At 29.4% G+C, this 20113-nt stretch overlaps 2 long non-coding RNA genes across 2 annotated transcripts; one reads left to right on the top strand and one right to left on the bottom strand.

Annotated features, from left to right (window-relative positions):
• Positions 1-213: 213 nt before the first annotated feature.
• Positions 214-1404, top strand: LOC128288777 (uncharacterized). Its single transcript, XR_008278798.1, has 2 exons — positions 214-373; positions 1176-1404. It is a non-coding gene; the product is annotated as an uncharacterized LOC128288777 (long non-coding RNA).
• Positions 1405-6822: 5418 nt separating this feature from the next.
• Positions 6823-7727, bottom strand: LOC128288705 (uncharacterized). Its single transcript, XR_008278789.1, has 2 exons — positions 7652-7727; positions 6823-7448 (listed from the first exon to the last, which is right to left on the bottom strand). It is a non-coding gene; the product is annotated as an uncharacterized LOC128288705 (long non-coding RNA).
• Positions 7728-20113: the final 12386 nt, after the last annotated feature.

Genomic DNA, 20113 nt, shown 5'->3' with positions numbered 1-20113 from the left:
TCAGAACTGTTAGACAACAGAACAGGGGTGAATTTGAAGAATAAACTGTACTGATTGGCTAAACCAAAAATTCTGAAAATTTTATGGTAAAAACATATATGAGTCTAGTTTCAGGGAAAATTAACGGATCTTAATTTGGAGTTCCGTAGCTCAAGTTATAAATAATTTAGTGACTATGACTCAAGTAGACATCTTTGAATGAACTATAAATAATAGTTGAATTATAGAGAATGTTGCATATGAACATGAAATGTATTAAATTGATAATTAAATTTATTTATTTAGATCCAGAAGATTCAAATACGAAGCTAGATCGAGGAAAGGAAAAAGTTCAGGATTAGTAGATTTTTACTGTTTACAAACAAGTATCAAGGTAAGTTCGTAACTTGAATTATATTCTTAAATTGCTTGAGATTGTATGTTATTGATGTGAATATGATTTGAATGTTCATTGTATGAAAATTAATGAAACATTGATATATTTGATAAAATGGGAAGAAATCCCGTTTGAATGAAAGGAAAATTCGATGGATCTCTGAAAAGGAATTGACGGTAAAAAGGATCTAGCCGGACGGGTGATCCTATCTGATATAGCCCTCCGAAGAATATGTGTAAAATGGATTTAGCCTGACGGTAATCCAAATTAGGGTCTCAATTTAGCTCGACTGTAATTCAGATCCAAGCTCATTAGAGTAATTGTCGTTGTGGGATTTAGCACGACTGGTAATCCCGACAATACTCTATGAGTTTATATTGCGTGGATTTAGCCTGGACCGTAATCCCGCCGCAAGGTTGAGGTTCATGAGTGTGCTCTCGAAATGAAAATGTGCGCACATGAATATGAATTGACGGACCCGGAATTGTACACTAAAAGTGTACCTCTGAAAATCCATCGAAAATTCCAAGAAATTCAACGGGATAAATATGGAAAAATAACAAGGAAATGGAAATCTTGATATTGACGAGCTCATCAATCATAGTATATATTATTGGTACATGGAAATTATTGTACTAACTTGAATGTTGAGTTTGTGTATATTAGGGTAATAATGCATTGAATGGGTATATGGATGTTTATTGTATTGTATTGAAAATATTAGGTAAGTATAATTCTTGTTACATGAGCTTACTAAGCACAAAGTGCTTACCCCGTTTCCTTTTTCCTTGTTTTGTAGTGTTAAGAGCTCGGAGGTCGGATTTGGTCGGAGACACATCACACTGTCAACCTCAGGATTTCGGTATATAAAGAAACTTTATTTTGGAAATCAATGGCATGTATAAGCTAACAAAGTAAATGTTAACGTGAAATGAATGTAAAGTTAGCCATTAGTATGGTTAACAAACCTGGTTATAGATATGTGATGACGTTATCTTATATAAATGCATGAATCTATCATGAAAATATGTTGAATTGATTTGGTTGATGTGGATTGGTCTCGATTTAATATTACAGGGAAGGTTAAATATTTATAAAAGGGCTATATTGAATAAAAAAAAAATTTAATTCGTAAACTCCGGTAATGCCTCGTACCCTATTCCGACAATGAATACAGGTAGGGGTATGACAAATATCTTTCCAACTCAATAAGCACCGACTCTTTAGACCAACCTTTTGTAGTTGTTATTGTCGAAACTATTTTTTAAAAAAACGGCGGTCGACTTGATATTTTGAAAAGAAAACGAAAATTGGGAGTCGCCACCGATCCTTTTTGTTGAGGTGTGATCGGGTCACCTGGAGAAAAATAGTTGTTTAATAAACAATTTGATTTATTTAAACAACGATTTTGGTCTGCGAAATTCAGAAAAACAGATTCGGGAGTCGGTTACTTACAAGGAAGGATTAGCACCCTCGTAACGCCCAAAAATTGGTACCTAGTTGATTAATTAGTGTCTTATTGTCGAAAATTAAGAACTTGAAAAACTTTAAAATACGATCCCTCTTTTTGTAAAAAAAAAAAAACTTGATTGTTAAAAACCTTCTCTTCTCGAAGTAATAAAATATTACATCCAGTGAGTTAGGACACGACATCTCGAACTTTTGAGAGTGAGCTTGCTTTTTATTTAAAATTCGTGTATTTCAACCCCTTTTAAAAGGATATTCAATTATTTAGGGTAAACGAGAAAAATCGAAACCCAGTAAGTTAGGGCACGACCTCTCGAACTTCCAAATACCGAATATTGCCTTTATTTACACAAAATCTTCTCTCGAGGTAACAAGATGTTATATACGGTAAGTTGAGGCACGGCACCTCGAATCTCAAAGAGTAAGCATTTTATTCAAAACTCGTATTGCAGTTTAAAAGAATGTTCCGTTATTTAGGTTAAATGAGAAAAATAGAAACCCAGTAAGTTAGGGCACAATTTTCTCGAATTTTCAAATACGAAACGTTGCCTTTATAAAAGAATCAATTTTGGGTCGGGTAAAGGTTAATATAACATAAGTTGTAATAAAATGAGATAATAAAGAATGCATAAATAAATTCAAATTTCGATATTGACAAGCATAACAGAATAAACATAGACATAAATGTGAATGATAATGACAAGAACAAAAATAAATGAAGAAAACGAATAAGCTAAAATAGAAAAGGAAATAATAAATAAGTTAAAAATATTTGAAATTACAAAAGAACAAGTAGTAAATAAATAAATATTACGTAAAACTATTTTGAAAAATGATAGTAATAGTAATAATAATAATATAATAATAATAGTAGTAATAGTAATAAAAATAAAAATAATAAAAATAATACTAATAGTAATAATAATAATAATAATAATAATAATAATAATAATAATAGTAAAAATAGTAATAATAATAAGACCGTAATAAAAAGAAAAAGAAATAATAACATGTAAATAGTAATAATAATATATTAATAATAATAATAGTATATGTTAAAATGACAATAATAGAAAATAAAAAATAAAAATAAAAAATAAATATACTATGTCAATAAGGATAATAGAAATAACAGTAATAAAAACAGTAGTAATAATATAATAATAGAAAATAACAATAAAAATAACTAATTTGAAAATAAAATAGCAAAATAATGAAAAATGATTAGATCGAACTTAAAACGAAACTTTGGGGCAAATTCAAAATAAAAGAAAAGGGAAGGTCCATATTGCAATGCAAGAAAGAAGTTGGGGGCCAAAAGGGCAATATTCCCTCCCTTCTGAAACGCGCAGCATAAGGGAGGACCAAAATGAAAACCAAAATAAATTATAGGGAACATTTAAAAAAACAAAAAAAACTTGATTTTAAAACAATAAAAAAAGCGGAAGGGCTAAAAGTGTAATTAGCCATTCCTTTAAAAAACACGCAGATCCTAGGTTGGATCGGGTTAGATTGGGTCGGGTTATGACAAAACGACGTCGTTTTGCCGTCTGAGCTTCAAGCCCAAAACGACGTCGTTTTATGTGGGTATAAAAACAAAAAATTTTTTTAAAAATTTTCATTCTTCCTTCATTCTCTCCAAAAAACAGAATAAAGGCTTCTTTTTTTCTCTGCAGCAGACCCTCACCGTCCATGGTCTTCGGCCATTGGCTGTCGAGTCGGCTGCAATTCGCCGACGTCGGCGCCGCCGTATACGACTGCGGAAATGCTAGAAATCACGTTTTTTCAGCGAGATCGAAGGTAAGTTCCCTTTTTTTACTTTTTACATTCTTTTTTATGTGTGTGTATATATATATATATATATTTATATGTAAAAAAGATTCGAGAAGAAAAAAAAAATAAAAGAGATGAAAAAGGACCTTTCTCACGCTGTTTTTTTCGATATTCTTTTGTGGTCTTTGTTTATGTGTTTAAATCTATTTTTTTGATTGTATTCTAAAAAAACTCCCTAACATTAGATTTTGTGATGGCTTTTATAGCCTTTTTACATCATTTTTTATTATTTGCTGTCTTTTCTTCTTGCAGGCGGTGGAGCAAGTGGAGGAGCAGGTGGCTGACAAGGGCGGTGCTGGTCAGAAGGCTAGGGGTGGCTAGCATTAGGGTTTCTAGGGTTGGTTTTGTTTTTTGTTTGTTATGGGTCTGGGCTGCATTGTTTTGGGCTAGGGTTTTAATTTTTAATTGGGTCTAAAATTTGGGCTGATTTGGTGTCTGAGGTTGGGTTGTAAGATGGACTGTTTATAAACCATTTTATTGGCCCGGGCAAATTAGGGGTCTTACAATTATGAGAGGCCATTATTGTAACGACCTGAAGCTTACAGGTATCAGAAAAGTGTATTTTCGGGTCACTGTTTTTGTAAAGCAGATTCGTAATATTTATTAGAACTATTCACTAAGTTAGTTGTGAGGTTAATTAGATTTTGGCTAGGTGATTTAGCTTGAATTAATGTTAATTTAGTGTAAGGACTAGATTGAATACATGGTAAAGGTTGAATTATGGAATAGAGAAAAGTCAGGGGACTAAATTAGGAATTAAACCGTAAGTGCCAAGTGTATGGTAATAGTGAAATACATGTGGAATAATAATAAACATATATTAGTAATTATTAAATATTTACTTATAATATAAGTAAATGATATTAAATTATAATATATTATATATTATTGTATTATATAATTAAATAAATGAAATAAAAGAAAGAAAAGAAGCAAACAAACAGAATTGAAACGAAAGAACAGGGGAAAAAAAAAGGAGAAAAAGAACAAGAAGGAAATTAAGGTTTTGGAGGTTCAAATTCAAATTGGTAAGCTAAATTGACTCATTTTCTCGTAAATTTTACGTTTCTGGAATCCTAGAGCAAAAAACTACTAGATTTATGTGGAAGTTTTGAAAGTTAGTTGATTTTTAGATGTGTGTTATGTTGAATTAATTAAGGAATTAGGGTTTGAATTGATAGAATTTCAAGTTAGAATTGAGAAAAAGATTGAATTATAAAGTAAATCATAAGTTTTATATAGTAGGGACTAAATTGAAAGAAATTTGAAATTAGGGTTTTATGGTGAAATTAGAGAGTTAAATTTAGTTTTAAGTGATAAATTGAATGAAAAATAAAGAATAAATTGTAAAAAAATAAAGTTAGTATTAGTTAGTGATTAAATTGAAAACTATGCAAGAGTTGAGTATAAATTGAAATGTTCAATATGAAATTGTAGTGTATTGATAAATTTTAATCGTTTTAATTCCGTAGCTAACGTTGATCCAGAAGCCTCGACCAGGAAAGGAAAAGAGAAAGTCAACGAGAATTAGCTCGGGAAATACGGTTTGTATTTTTATAATCCGAAAACTAAAATTATTTGTTGTATTTATTATTATGTATGGTAAGTGAAATTGAGGTGAGTTTGATATATTGATATTGAATTGAATTATTTTGTGAAAGTATGTGTATGATTGAAAAGTGTATTGAATTGGAATGGATTGAAATTGTATATTGATTGGAAATTGAATTATGTATTAAAATACCCTATTAACAATGTCAGGCTAAGTCGGATATAGTTGGCATGCCATAGGATTGAAAGTGTTTAGGGATACTTCGACTTTGAGTCGATGAGGCACTATGTGTCGTATTATTATTGCTTCCGATAAATCTAATGAGGTACTGAGTACCGTATTGTTTTACTTCGGCATAGCCAATGAGGCACTAACTGCCATACTGGTGTGTTTGGGTTGCATCCGCGTATCCGTCAGAGTCTTAGTCGTGTTAATAGGGATGTATGAATGAATTGATCAAATGATTGATATTGAATAATATTGAATACAAAATGGATATTGATATTGAAATTGAAATTGAGAAATTTATTATTAAATGCTATTAAATAGCAATTGTGAGATTGAAATAGAAGATACGATGAGTTTATAAAATTGATTATTTATTGAACGATTTTTATTATGTATGATTTTGTATATAAACATTATAAAATTTTGAATAATAAGTATCCGGATTATGGAAATACCAGTGAGTTTATACTTAGCGTACGGTTGTTTTCGTGCGCAGGTTAGGTAAAGTTCGATCGTCGAATCAACATCCAAAGCTAATCCCGGACTCAAATCACGTGGTGAAGTGTTTTCTCTTTTGAAAATGGCATATACCGTGGTTGTCTTTTGATGTCATTTAGATATGTGAATATTAATGGTGTATAAGATGATATTGGTTGATCTATATATATAAACATATATCTTATAATATAGCCATTTATATGGTTTTAGTTTGAATTGGTTGAATGATATTTAAATGAATTAATTAGATTATTTATGTTAGATATCTATGAACATGCATGAGTTAGATCTTTATATTGATAGATCTGACATGTTTTAGATGTATTTAATCATGTTTTGGATTGGTTGAAAGACTGGATTTTAAGTTGCTTGTTGTTCAAGGTTTGCAAGGTTGGTAAACTTGTTGTATAAGGCTCATTTTGAGTCGACACGACCTAGCACAAAGGCTTGTGACCGGACCGTGTGAGACATACGGCTTACACATGGGTGTGTGGTTAGGCCGTGTGTCCCCTACTCCTTAAAAATGCAAAACAAAATGCTCAGTAATTTGCACACGGGCAGAGACATGGGCGTGTGTTTCGGCCGTGTTAGGCACACAGGCTCTGCACACAAGCATGTGGCTGGCCGTGTAGCCTAAGTTAGAGAGTTATACAGGGTAGGACACGGTCTAAAGCATGGGTGTGTTTATGGTCACAAGGGCGTGTGAGCCCTGCACTTAGGAAAATTTTTGAAATTTCATGAAAAATTCTCTAAGATTTTGATTAAGTCCCGATTTGTTCCGAATACGTATTTTGGGCCTCGAGAGCTCATTAAAGGAGCATTGTAATTAAATTATGATGTATATGTTAAACAAATATGTGATTGCTCATTCTTGTTCTGAACTGTCTGGTAATGCCTTGTAACCCTATTTCGGTATCGGATAAGGGTTAGAATAGAGAGTGTTACAATTATACTTTGGATTTAAGCTATTAATTATAATTCTTCGTAATATGGCTTCACTAGGCATCTCATCAGGAGCTAGTTCTACAATTTCACTACTAATCGACTTAGCTTTGGTAAAGTATTGACTTACCGATATTCTCCATTGAATCAAAGTCATTAGCTCATTCTCCAAGGTTTTTAACTTTGCCTTATATGTCTTTCCAAACAATGCTGCCAAAATATCTCAATTCTTCATTTGGAGTCTCAACATCGTATTTTAAGATTGTACGATTAGACTGAACATCACCTTTGCAACCTTAACCTCCCACTTTTCCATGTCATTAGCTTGAGTTGGTGGTTCAACCTCATTTTCATCAACTATGCTTCACAACTCTTTCCCTTTTAGATAAAATTTCATCTGAAGGTTCCAAATGCTATAATTGCTCCATCTAAGCTTTTGAATTGTGCTGACTTGTGCACCAAAACTTGCCATGTAGACTTCTTAACGTCTTGTGCCACCTTAATTATGTTTGGTCCTAGACCAAAAATTTATTGCAACCTTGAACTGCAAAACTAGCAGCACCTCTTCTTCTGAGTAATCCCTAATTGGTACTTGAACAAATTCTTTCTATAATCAAGCTAACTGATATTCATAATAGTCGTGAAGTACCATTAATTAACTAGCTCTAATACTACTTATTAAAGTAATTGAAGAAGCAAATATAAAATAACTTAAGCAACAGACTCAAATTAAAAATAAAACAAAACTTGCTTACTTAATGCCAAAAAAGCAATGATGCCAAAACTTTAAGGAAACATTTCACTTGTTTCTTTTCTAACTCAAGCCTACAAAATGGAAAGGATTCAGCCTATTTATAAGCTCTGTATGACGGTTTATGTAAGTCGGCATACATTGAATCGTTATATCATTATCTAATTGTGGATAAAATCATATAATTATAAGTTTAGATACTGATAGATGATGATAAGCTTGAGAATTCTCTAGAAACATTGAGAAAGAGAAGCCGGTGATTATTAACTTGGCATGGCCCCAGCCCCCTAAAATGTGAAATTATTATTTTGGCCCTTAAATTTTTTTAAAAATTTTAAATTAGTAAAGGTAAAATTTACTTTGGCCCCCCTAAAATTATAAAAAATTAATTTAATCCTTTACAAATTATAAAGATATAAACTATAAAAAATTAAAATTTTATCCGGTTCCCCTTAAAAAAAATTTCTAGCTTCGCCCCTGACAACGCCCTTGACGTGTTTGTGAACCCGACATTGAGGCCTCAAGGCCTCAATCTTATACCTTGATTGAAGACAAGCTAACACATTTTTCTGACTTACACTAACTGGGTATAGGTAAGGGGACCTTCCAAAAACTTTGAAAAAAATGGGAAAAAAAAAAAATGAATATATCTATGTTACAAACGTCCTCGTATCTGAAACTCACACTCGAGTTCAAGTTTTTATGGAGAATCTTTATGAATCAGCTGACATGTTCAGCAAACAGCTGTAAGAAGCATCAATAAGCTATACTTGGTAGCATTAAGCTGGTGTAATCACCAATAAAAAGCATTATTGTAAGACATTTGCAGATGAATGAAACGCTGTTTTGAGAGTTGATGCGCAAAGAGCATCAATTCAGCAACTTACACGTACTATTATGCCAAGGAGTCGATTAGAAATTTGATGAAAGCAACATGTTTTTATCAGATAACATTTGCCTACGTAATCCAAACTTTTTGCTTTTTCAGTTAGATAAGTAATTATCTAATAATATCCACAACTTTCATGAAAGATAATAATCTGGTGAAAATAAACATCTGTGTTATTTAAATGAAACTGCATACATATTACAACTCATACGTATTACCAAAAACAGAAAATCTCAAAGTACTTGAGGATTAATTAACTTATGCTTCATGTTATACATTTTCATATCCAATGGAGCAAAGAACTAAGTTCCCAACATAACATTCTGCAATTTCTGATCAGCTGTTGTCTCATGACCTATCGAGCTTGAATACGTGTATGTCAAGTTTGGATATTCAAAGAGGACAATATCGGATTATGACACATAACCCAATAGGTCGAGTCATGACATGCTGATTAATAGTGATGCTGAGGATCCGGTCCTCCGGGCGAGATTCTCTCCGGGCTACTGCTTAGCATCCTTCTGTAATAGTCGATTTTCGATAAATCGTAACCAAGTTTCTCCAACATAGTCATGCCATCAATCTTTTCCGCCATTGTTGGGTTACCATGAGGTCCATGACCATAAGGCCTCGCTTCAGTGTTCATTACAAGCATCAATACAATGATGATGAACGACAGCATCACCACCAGCCTAGAACTTGAACCAACGATAGCCATGGAATATACGATCTTTTTTTAACAATGAGAAACGAAGTTATACATCAATAAACATGTCGATAAGCTTATATATATCGGAGGAGAAACTGTGGTATACAATGGGACAAGATTGAAATGACATTTACCATAAAAAAAAGTCCGTTATATCTTCAATATAAGACATGGATATTGGAACATCGACGTATAATCAGATAAAATTTGACAGGAAATGTTTGTCTTAACCCCACAAACACAGTTGATTTTCTGCGTTCCTGACTCACCACCATTAGCGTTAGAGAGGGATACAAAAAATATGATGACGATGCTTTAATGTCGTAATCAAAGTTGATGTTCTTTGCCTATGGTAAACAGCCAAAGGGGGCGGTCACTGTTTTTACGTTGTGGCAACTCGGAAATCTTGTCGTTCTTCTTCTCAAGTGCTTTATCTTCTATTAACATTATTACAGAATTGAGTCAAAAAGCTCATGAAGACAATACAACATTAATCTTGTTTTGTCTTTTCCAAAGACTTTTTTCTCCAATAGAGAGGAATAGAATTTCAAGTTGTCCTTATGCATGAATACGGCAAATATTACTTTTTTTTAATGTTTTCGTGGTTGTTTGTTTCTCTTTTGTTCTTTGGCCACTTGTAAGCCGCACGCATGCATGATCCATTGAAAAAAGTTTTTTGTCCACACTTCTAATATCCTAACACGTATTACTTCACATAATATACAAGAAGGAAAAAGCTAAATTTTTGGAGATAAAATCAAAGAATTTTGGAGAGCCAAAGCTTAAATTTTTATCAAGATGACTTAGATTAAATTTTCAACCTTTGAGAGAAGTTAAAAATGGAATTTTTACATTTAACAAAGAGGTTAAAATAGATTAAAATAAATAATTAATATAAGAAGTGATTGAAATTACTATTGTATCATTTAATAAAAAAGGTGAAGGCTATATCTAAGGGTGTTCAAATTTCGGTTAAAACTGAATTAATCGACCGAATCGATTTAATTCGGCTAGAGATCGGTTGATGATTTTTTGGAAGTTTAGTTATCGGTTAATTCGGTTTGAAATCGGTAATTAACCAAATTAACCTAATTTAATAATTAATAATACAAATTATATATAGTTTTAATTCGGTTAATTCAGTCAAATGAACATTATCTATTTATTTATTTTTTATACTCGTTTTAACCAAAAAAGCAAAACCATATAAATTTTGTTTAATTCGGTTAACCGACCGGATTAATCAAAATATTTCAATTCTGCTAATTTTTTTGAAAAAATTTTGATTCGATTAACGGTTAAAGAATTAAAAAATTTTAGTTAATTTAATTAATAGTAGTTCGTTTTGATTAACCAATCAATTAACCGTTTGAATACGCTTACCCTTAGCTACATCTTCTATGAAACCTATGTTATTTACATTTGAGATAAGTGTGAAATACGTTTTTTATTTAAAAAATTCGAGGATTTAATAACAACTTTCAAGTGGTCTAATTAAAATTTTAATTCAGCTTAATAACAATTTCAAAAAAATTAAGGATTTAATTAAAAACTTCGAAGGCTAATGAAAAGTTTTAAAAGATTTTGCGATCTTAACCCATGGCCACTATTACGGTCCGCCTCTCTCTATATACATGTAAAGTGATTCTTAGGAATAAAGTATTTTAAAGAGAATGAAAAATTGGAGTAACATATATATATATATATATATATATATTTGTGAATATATTTAGTAAATTCCTTTATTATAGAAGTTTTATTAAATTAATTACTCTATTATTAAATAAATTAATTTAATTATTATATTATTAAAAAAATTAAATAAGATTAATTTTGATCTGTGTTAACATTTATTGTTTTAAAATATTATTTAACATATAATGGAGTTATATTTTAAAAGATTTTAATAGTTTTGCAAATGAAAAAAAATCATGTCATTCTCAAATAATAATGACTCGTTTGATTACTAGTGTAATAACATGAGAAAAAACTTATTTAATATACATGTTTTGAAATATTTAGATATAAAATAAAAGATAATTAGTACAAATTTAAACTTAAAATTAGAAGTATGAGTCGTAAAAAATAAGACATCTTTAAAATAAGCAAAAAATTCTTCTCTTTGCCACAACAACTCATGTGAGTGGCTAAAGATGACCAATTGGAGTTAGTTTATTGCTAATTCATGTAGTAAAACATGTGGAAAAACAATTCTCCTGTCAAACATAGCATAAATGTTAAATTTATTACAATTTGACATTATTTAATTTTATAATGGTAAAAATTAAATTAATCCATTTAATAATTCTTATAATAAAAAATATTACAAATGCTTTCACCAAAATAGTTCTATAAGATTGAAGAAAATTTGAGAATTTGTCATATAAATTGGAAATGATTAAATTAATATAAGAACATATAATGATTAAATTCATACATACGAGAATATTTTGTAGAACAAAACTACGAGATTTTAAGTCAAAGGAGATAATACTTATAAGTATGAATATGTCCAAAAATAATATCATAAAATTATTAAAAATAAAAAATTCCTTAAATTCCCCAAAAAATATTTTTTTTCTATTTACTGTGACCGTTTACTCCACAAATTATCTCTATTTGAGATATTGTTTGCAAATATCAATGCATAATATGAGTCATTTACATTGTTATTTTCTTCTTTAATGGGTTTTGCATTATTAATTTAGAATATTTAATCCTTTATTATAAACCTGTATATGAGAAATGAATGATAAGAAATGTCCTCATTAATAAGCAACATAAATATTAAAATGTATTAAAAATGTCAATTGAGTCTTAGGTCGATTAAGGTGGGCTAAAAAAAAAAATTTTTGGGGGGGCCGAAGGAAATTTTAATTTTTTATAGTCTATATATTTATAATTTTTAAAGGATTAAATTGAATTTTTATAATTTTAGGGGGGGCCAAAGTGTAATTTTACTTTTACTAATTTAAAATTTTAAAAAAATCTAAAGGGCCTAAATGAAAATTTCCCATTTTAGGGGGGGGGCGGGGCCCATGCCTGCCCCCTGGTTTTGCCCCTGTCGATTGGTGTGGGTATTGTTGTTAATACATGATGACATAGATTTGAGTGTATTGAAGTGCATTATCTTTTTATTTATGGATTGAAAATAGACTATAAGTAATTCTAGATATTATGTCAACAAAAAAACTCAAATATAAAAATATTCTAAAATTATGCTTTTGTCCTTTAAAGTTATTCTTCTTAATTTAGGTCAGATTTTAAATGTTTTTAGCATGATAGTAAAATAATTCTCATATTAACTATTAAGAATATAAATTAATGTGCCATGTCATCGATTAATTAATAATCATTTTATAATTTTTCGTAATTGAGTGACTAAAATAAAATTTATTAATAATACAATATATAACTTATCGAATATAATTATAGAATAATAACTTAAAAGACGCATGTAAATATTTATTAGCAATTTAACGAAGGAATGACTTAATCGATTTCAAATAATCCATCAAATTATAAATTTTCATAATTAAATAATTAAAATATAAAATATATAAATTTATCCATATAATAATGGGTGGAAATAATATCTGAAAAACAACTACTTGATGTAAAGTTATAATAATTCATTGAAATTGTAGGAATTAATTGGGAATTGACATACATCAGAGTATCTTATCCACTATTGATTAAGACATCGTATGTAGGATGTTACATGCATACATGAATGTCTACAATTCCTTTCATGACATCATCCCTCCCTCTTATGGTCTTCATCTTATCCTTACGTTCAATATCCATCTGGATTCACCTATACCTTTGTTCACATTCATAAACTTGCTATTTTATATAGAAATTTCAATCCAGTTTTTATTTAAAATCACATTAAATTGAGGTATTAATTCAACATTCTTAAAATTTATCTTTGAAGTTTTTAACATTATTTAATTTTGTGTTATTTCAATAATGATGTCGTGGATAATATCACGATTAAAAGAAAATTTAAAAATATTTATAATCATTTTATTTAAATTTTACCAGCAATGATAGTTTTAATATTTGTGTTCTGAAAACATATTTTATTTTTAGATTTTAATCACGTTCACAATAAAAAAGTAAGTTGTTATTGATTTTTCATAAATTCTAAAAAAATTAAACATCCTAAAATTAGAATTTTTATTTATAGAATTTTGAAATTTTCAAATATTTGTTAATATAATATGATTTCAATTGACAGACCTCAATTAAATTAAATGTTATTTTTGATTAAGGATGCAATTAAATTTTAATTGATTTTACTAATACCTTTTTAGCAAAATTAATGTGAACTCTTTAAAATTTATTGCTGGTGGATTGGTAGGTATACCAAACCTAAAACACCATGTTTTACTCATGTAAAACTAAAAATTAATTAAAAATCCAAGTATTATGTTCTCAAACTTTTTATAATAAATGATGAGATTCGAATGATTAAAAATTATTTTAAAAATATTATTTAAATTATAATAAAGCATATAATAACTCGATTCGAGATTCTATCTAATATATTTATAATTTAAATAACGTCATACACTTCATTTAAGAGAGGCTCCCACTTTATTTTTTGAGCGAGAAAACTATCCCTCTATCTTGACCTCTATTTATCAATAAAAGAAAAAGGTTATGATATTGTAGATTAATGTTGAAAGGATGGATTCAAATCAGGTTTTTGTGCCCTTCCATCTCAAGTGTTAATAATTTCTTTCTAATTAAAATTAGGGCAACTGTTTGCCCGTTTTGAATAGTCCCCCTTATTATCAATGATGAAATGTGAGAAAAAGTAGAGAATACTATTGGCCCTTGGTTGGGTCTGGTCGGTCTCATTCAGCCGATTTTGGTCTTAAACTTTTTTTTTTTTTGGTTCTATCAGATTTCTTTAGTAGGATCCACTTAACCTCCCACTTCATTAACTTGTTGGATTCATGATGATTGTGACTCATACTAGATAGATATGAAATAATATAATATGAAATAAGTATAAAGTTTAAGATTATTAATATATTTTTAATAAGATTGATAAGATTATAAGTTAGAATGCGTTAAAAGAGTATTACATTAAAAAATTTATTAATATCTATTGAGTACTATAAGAAATTTGACTTTTTTTAAATGTTTGAATTCAAATTTAATGACTGAAAATAACATTGGAAGCAGGGACATAGCTAAAGGGGGTCACAGATATCTTGGCCTTGCTTGGCTTAAAAGGAAAATTTGCTTTATAGTTCTTTTTTAAAATTAAAAAAAAAAATTCAATTTAGATTTTTTAACCTTTCTAAAACAAAAAGATATATAGTTTAATTTAAGTATTTTCAATATAAAAATTTTAGTTTTGCTCCCCGAAATTTTATAATCTTATCTCGACTCTTTCTAAACAAAATTTTGACTCTATTCCTGATTAAAAGAGTTTATCTCTCATTTAGGAGTTCAATTTTATTTGACTTGAATTTAATAAGATTTTAGTGTAACTATTTTCTATATAAAGCATATTTTCTATTCATAATTCATCTTTAATCTTTAAATTAAAAAATTATTTTAATTATTACAATAACAACCATATCAATGAATCAATATGACGATTAGAATCTATGTTAATGCCGTCCTCTTTCACATTCGGATAATATCAAAAAAGAAGTCAAAACTTATTCCTAATTTGAGTTCGAGGAAGACGATGTTGAAAATTGAATCTAAAATAGAAACAAAAGTTGATGTTTAATCGTTTGAAAGCTGACACTTACCCACAAAATATGGTTGGGACTTGGGAGTATATACACTGGACCTGCCTTCATAGGTGGGTTGGTAGTTTAAACAGTGCAATATACATACAATCCATTTTTTAGTATTTATCTTGTATTATTTTAATTATCTTTTCTAATAATATAATCGTATTATATCCAATGAAAAGAATCTTAAAATCATGACATGTATCCAACTTTCAATAAAGAAAAGTGCTTTTTGATATCAATAAATATTAATTTTACTTGTGGTGAAAAATGATTTGAGCAAAAATCTAGCTAACACCAAGGGCAAATGCATGTGCTGCAGAGTGCAGCTAGACAGATGGATCCCCAAAATAAAGAAACGAAGGTGGTCGTAATTTGCTGATTTGTAAGTGTAATGGAGATATCCGAATATCCCACCATCTCCAAAGTAGTTTAGCCAGAAAAATGTCAAAAAGAAGTCTATCCATAGAAAATAAAAGCTTCAGATAGTTGAATTGCTACAAAATGATGGATATATAGATTATTGAAGTCTGATATATTATTGGTCAAATTAGGTCACCTTATTTTGATCTCCAATAGCTAAGTAATTGAAGAACAATTGTACAAACAGTCATCCACACACCAAATGATCTACACTAGAAGCAAGTAAAAGAAAATGTATGGAAAATGAAATTTCTAACATTTTTCTCTCTTTTTTTTTATGGTGCAAATCACCGGCTGCTAACAAAACACATGATTATTTATGATGATGAGGGTCAGGTCCCCCTGGACTAAGTCGTTTCGACTCGAATGGGATTCCGCCATTTCTTTGAATGCTTGCTTTAATGGCTTCCCTGCCTTCTTCGATCAATGGACGCTTGGCTTCAATAATGTTTGCTTTAGAGTGTTGTTTGCCAGCAACTGCCAATGCTAACTGGTCTGTGCCTGAAAATTGTTTGGATTCAAAATGTCTATAAGTTATCTCTACTTCATCATGTGTACTACTAGCCTTATACTGTGATTTTGATTCCATTTCCAATGCCGGATCGGCAGTCGAAAACGGATGAAACAACCGAGTCCCGCAACTCGAAACCAAGAACAAAACTTGCAGGGAAAGGTAGAATAAAACTTTGAAGCTCGCCATTGAGAGTTATCAAATTCAGGGTTGATAGTTGCATAGCATGGGGTGCATGAATAGAGTATATATAGGCTTCATAGCCATCTTTTTTCCAGAATATTTTAAGTTTGGTCAAGTGGGAGTCCAATGATCTTTTCTTTTCTTTTTGAGGGGTCTAGAGATGAAATTTTAGGTGCTCATTGACTTATTCTTAAATCAACACTAAAGTATATGAAGAAGATGAACATTAACCAACAAAGTTATTTCAACTTTGCCAAAGCATATTACCGGATTTGAAGATAATATTAATGCCCCACTAATCCATTTAGTTTTTCATCATCTAGGCTCTAGCGTTTTGACAAAAAGGAAAAATGAAGTGTTCCATGTCATGGGGCTTGGCATTTTGCATCAGCATTTGTTGGAAAGCAGTGTGGTCTGGATTTCCATTTTCTCTTAGATTCTTTCTTACCAAACAAAGGGTCATTGCTAATTTACTCTCTTCTCTTTTTTCTTCTTTCCTTTTTCATTTTCCCATTGCCCTTTTTTCCTTTTCTTCAATATCAGAAGAGCTTGAACAAAAACAAAAAATTCTGCTATTTCATAAGTCCCTGTTTTAACATTATTAATTTGATGAAAACTGGCAGAGGGAAGATTAAGATTGCGTAAATTGTGTTCTTAATTTTTCTCTACGTAAACCTGCTTTCAAATATGTTAAGTTCATATAGGGAATTCAATTCATCGACGTTGACTTACACAGCAGGCGAGTAATTAACATTCCTTCATACAAACCTGTTTGTGGAAACTAAAGAATGCTAATTGATTCCACTAAAAAAGTAAGAAATTATTCAAATGGTATAAAGATATATTAAATGGCAGAACATTTATCCTCTCAATGCATCTTTTTGTATAATACATACAGACTTTTTTCTTCATCAAATAACTATTCATGCTCTGTTACTTAAACAACTCTCTCCCACTCCACAGTCCTACCATTTAATAAATACACAATGCTGTTTAAACAACTTAAATTATGGCCTAATGAATCATTTAGTCCTTAAACTATCTTGCTTTTTTCCCTTTGATTTTGAAAGTTTTTTCTTCGGATTAAGAACTAACATTATTAACATTATAAAATCGACCGAAATATCTAACCAATTATAAAATGTCACATATTTTTCTTTATTATTTTCTTTATAAATTTTTAATAATTTTCTTTAACATTACCATACGATCCGTTATATAAATGGGTAAATATTTTTTTCCATTATGGATAGCGATAGTATATAGCTGATCATTGTGAGTATAATGGACCAAGTTATTATTATTTCTTTTCCTGCTTTTGTATTAAGCCTCTTAATTTTTTTTAATAGATGACTTGCTACAAAATGATTTTTTTTAGTGAACGCGCCATTTTTTTTAGTGAACGCGCCGTTTTCTTTACTTAAATATATATATATATATATATTTGTTTTTGTAAAGACGAAGAAAGAAATAATCTTTCCTATTTACTCTGTCGATAAAGAATCAAATTATCACTATATTTATTCATTTTTCTACTTCTTCCAATTGCAGGATAACCCCAAGGGGTTGCGGGTTTTTTTCTATCAATTGGAGCCCTCCCTTCACTACCCCCATGGGGATGGTCTACAAGGTTCATAACTACTCCTCTTACTACAAGATGCTTACCTGGTCAACATTACTTTTCTAGTTCACCCCAACATTCCCCATATTCATGAAAACTAAATTTCTTATTAAATCTTCTTAATATTCTAATATTACTCTCTTTCTCACATAATATTTCTTCTTCTCTTATCTTGAGGTAATTACGAGAAATGCTTGAAATAGTGTTACGAGTAGTGTTCAATATTGCCCGTCACTATTTAACCTTATAACTTGCTATATTTAGCGTTGACAACTTTTTGTAAATAAGATGGATCATAAGAAATGAAATTGATTGATGTTGAGAATAAAGTCAATAATTTTGCAATTTATGGAGTTTAATTGTTTTTAGTATATAAAAAATTGTTTTTTCAATATCCATTTGTCTACCCAATAATTCCATGTAGATTAATTAATTAAGAAATAAGACACGTGATATTTTATTATTGATTGAATATCTCAATCGATTTTTTAACGCAAACAAATTAAATTGGTGAATTAAATAATAAGGCAAAATTTATTGATTTTTTTTTAAAAATTCAAGTAAAAAAAAACTATAAATTATTGCCTCAAAGTCGGCAAGAGAAGGGTAGTGCATGTTCCAATCTTGATGGTGCAATTAAATAATAAAAAATACAGAACAGGATAATGAAATTTGGCTTTGCTAATGATAATAGTCAATTCCTTCATCTTCATCAGCTTGTAGCCGCCAATTTTCATCATCAAATTGCTGCTAATCATCAATTGGTTTGGAAAGATTTGATGGTGGATACCAACTAATGTGATTAACCATTTAAAACATCGGTGATTTTGGTAGATTAACAAAGTAGAACAGTTCCTCTGCAACTATGTATATTACATTATTGAATATTTTGCAACTTAATGCTTCCAGATGGGTACAAACTTGGCTCTACCGAAACAAACAAGTCTCGTATGATTAATTCATTGCTTAAGCATATGAAAAAGGTTTAAGGATTCACCTTAACAATCAATTGGATGATGAGATGTTTGGGCAATTAAAAGGGGAGGGTAAAACAAGAGAAGGGATGGTGGAGTATATGATCTCACAATTGGCCAATCACTTGACTGCCACCTCACGCCGTCACAGTTTACGGATGCTAATAGGTCGTTATGTGCTTGGATGATGTGGATCTTGCTTGCTTCATTTGACTCCCAGTTCAACCCTTTGTTTTATACTTGCAAAAAGTCATTCGTTTCAACTTATTAATTTACATTAATTAGTGCTTCGCATGGATCACCACTTCCATTTTTTTTTCAAAAATTATCTAAAATTGATTTTAAAAAATTATATATATTAGTTTATGGTATATTTATGATGAGGGTGAAAAAATTGTACAATAAAATTTTAAAAATATATATGAAAATTAAATATAACTTTAGTCGAATTAGTAAAATTGAGGAAAACAAATTTTGAGGTTTTGGATGAATCTTATCATATATATATATTATTAGATTAACTTTGGTAAGCTATGAAAAATCGATTTACATAATATTTTATCCATTATCGATATTTAATATATTCTTTTCTAACTTTTAAAATGTAAAACTCTTATTATATATTCATCTATATTTAATATATTCTTTTATAAATTTTAAATTATTTTAGTTTTTTAAAAAATTTAATCGTCTTTTATTTCTTTGCTTTTAGATTGTGTTTTATTTTTTACAGTAATTTTTTATTTATTTTAATTTTTAGGCAAGTAATTTTTCTTTTCTTTTCAATTTCAATTTTTTAATTTTTAATCAAATTTCAGAATTTGATAAAACCATGCATGGTGCTTATAATTTTCAAATTTTGATTTTTTCTAGTGTTTTTTCTATATTTTTAATGGTTAATTTTAGTTTTTTTTCAATTTATGCTTGTGAATTTTTATCAATTTTTCATTTTTAATTATTGATTTAAGCATTTTAAATTTTTATTTATTTATTTATGTTTTTTAACAAATAGTTTCAACATTTTCCCTAAAATTTAATTATTTTAATTAAAATAAAATTAAATTAGAGATAATTTCGTATGTGATTGAGTGTAGAATAATATTTGTATATCTTTAAAAATTAATAATATGACATTATTTATATTTTATTGATACCTAAAACTATATATTTTAATATCATTATAATTTAAGTTATTCCCACTAAAATAAGTCTCGTCTAAAATTATTTCTTAGCATAGGTTCATTTTAGGGTACTCAACACCCATGGATGTTGAGTTTTCTTATAAACGTTGAAAACTACTAGCAAAATATGTTATCCAATCATTTGTTGTTGTTAATGTGATATTATTTTGACTTTGACATCTATTAGTATTAAGGTTCTTTTGAGTAATT

The sequence above is a fragment of the Gossypium arboreum genome, chromosome 1 (genome assembly GCF_025698485.1).
Source record: "Gossypium arboreum isolate Shixiya-1 chromosome 1, ASM2569848v2, whole genome shotgun sequence".
NCBI lineage: Eukaryota > Viridiplantae > Streptophyta > Magnoliopsida > Malvales > Malvaceae > Gossypium > Gossypium arboreum.
The sequence above is the reverse complement of the archived record's forward strand: the minus strand, read 5'-3'. Positions and strand labels throughout refer to the sequence as shown.